Source organism: Tachyglossus aculeatus, unplaced genomic scaffold (assembly GCF_015852505.1).
Source record: "Tachyglossus aculeatus isolate mTacAcu1 unplaced genomic scaffold, mTacAcu1.pri scaffold_100_arrow_ctg1, whole genome shotgun sequence".
Taxonomy (NCBI): Eukaryota; Metazoa; Chordata; class Mammalia; order Monotremata; family Tachyglossidae; genus Tachyglossus; species Tachyglossus aculeatus.
In genome coordinates, this window is record NW_024044841.1 from 912,488 (window position 1) to 914,634 (window position 2,147).

General features: G+C 46.6%; 1 pseudogene; it reads right to left on the bottom strand.

Moving 5' to 3' along the window:
• Positions 1-468: 468 nt before the first annotated feature.
• Positions 469-1,399, bottom strand: LOC119922215 (annotated as a pseudogene).
• Between the last annotated feature and the right edge of the window lie 748 nt (positions 1,400-2,147).

The following is a 2,147-nucleotide window of genomic DNA, read 5'->3' on the forward strand; positions in this document are numbered from 1 at the left end:
AGGTTAACGCCAAGGTAACAGGCTTGTGAGACAGGAAGGATGGTAGTGCTGTCTACATTGATGGGAAAGTACTACCACTACTACTACTACTACTACTACTACTACTACTACTACTACTACTACTATTCTGAACCACATGAGGGACAGAAACTCTGTCTAATCTGATTTGCTTGTATACATCCCAGCGCTTAGTACAGTACCTGACACATAGGAAGCACTTACCAAATACCACAGTTATTATTCTACTACTCATACGATCACAACTAGCTCTAATGTTGTTGTGGAAAGCAATGGGGCAGGTCTAGTGGAAGACGTGGTGAAGTTCTCAGACCTGGGAGTGGAAACAGAAAAAGAGGATGAGGAAGGAAGACCGGAGTGGGGAGCTGTAAATCCGTCCTCACTAAGGAAAGCTTTGGCCATTCAATTTCGTTTTCTATTACAGAATCACAAACAAGGTTCCAAAGCCTCTTATTTCTTCTTAAAGAAAATGACCCTCTTGGCTACGTCCTTGATGGCCTGCTTCACCTGCTGGTTTCGTAAGGTGTAGATAAAGGGGTTCAGCATGGGGGCCACTGAGGTGTTTAGCACCGCCACCCTCTTGTTGAAGTCTAAACCTTCCTTGGGGGATGGCTTGATGTACATGAATATGCAGCTGCAATAAGAGAGGGAGATGACGTTCATGTGGGAGGAGCAGGTGGAAAATGATTTTTTTCTTTGCTGGGTGGAGGGCAGTCTCAGGATGGTGCGGATGATGGCCGTGTAGGACATGGCGACTAGTGACAGAGTGACCAGGAGTGTCCCCACTGCTAATATAAAATTTATCTGATCTAATAATTGCGTGTCAGTGCACGATATTTCCAGCATGGGCGCAGTGTCACAGGTGAAATGGTTGATGACGTTCGAGTCACAGAAGTCCAGCTGGAGACCCAGGATGAGGCCCGGAAGGATGATCAGGAAGCCGGCCAGCCAGCAGCAGAGGACAAGCAGGGTGCAGACTCTCCAGCTCATGATGGTCAAGTAATGTAGCGGCCGGCAGATGGCGACATAGCGGTCGTAGGACATGGCGGCCAGGAGGAAGAACTCTGTCGCCCCCAGGAAGATGACGAAAACAACTGAATGACACAAGCATCATAGGAAATTGTCCCCGGTCGAAATATCCACCAGCAGTTTGGGAATGGTGACCAACGTAAACAAAATTTCTAGGAAGGAAAAATTCTGGAGGAAGAAGTACATTGGGGTGCGGAGGTGGGAGTCCAGTAGCGTGAGTGAGGATGGTCAGATTCCCAATGATGCTCAACAGGTAACTGAGTAGCAGGAATAAGAAGATGACAATCTTCCAGTCTGGATTGTCTGTCAGCCCTAGGAGGATGAACTCGGTCACTGAGGTCTGATTTCTCATCGCTGAGTCTGGATTTCCTCTGGGGTCACAACTGAGGATGAGAGAGGAAACAGAAGTGACGTTAGTCAGATACTTTTTCTGTTTATTGTTATATTATACTCTTCCAAACTCTTAATACAGCGCTCTGCAAAAATTCAGCACTCAATAAATACGATTAAATGAGGAGAGAGGCTGAAAAGGGAAACTCAAAGAAACCAGTTGGAATGCTTCTCCTTCTCTCATTGGACCCAATTATTATCAACGCCCTGGCTGTCCTTATCAAACCAGTCCTCATCAGCGTTTACTGGGCACCTCTTCTGTACAGAACAGTCTCATAGGCTCTTAGGAATAAAATCAGTCAATGGTATTTATTGAGTGCTTACTGTACACAGAGCACAACAATAGACTACAGATCCAACCTGTGGGGAATTTACAATATAATGGGAGAGATCAGCAGTAAAAATTAGCTATCGAGGAATTCACCCGCATTTTTGAACTCAAGGTCAAGGGAGGTCATCAGTCTCGTTAGTTATCTCCAGTCAGAGTTGGTGCTAGAATATCATGTATCCCAGAGCTGAAAACCATTAAATTGACCCCTAGCAGGGCTCCAGGCCAGGAACTGCCTGGCAAATAATGAGACAGTTGCCAGGGGCAACAGATCACCTGAGCCACGGGCCAATCCCAACCCCCCAGAGATCGATGCAGCCAGCAAAAATACCAAATCCAGCCGATTCCTTTCCACCTGTCGCTATCTCCTTCCCTGCCCAAA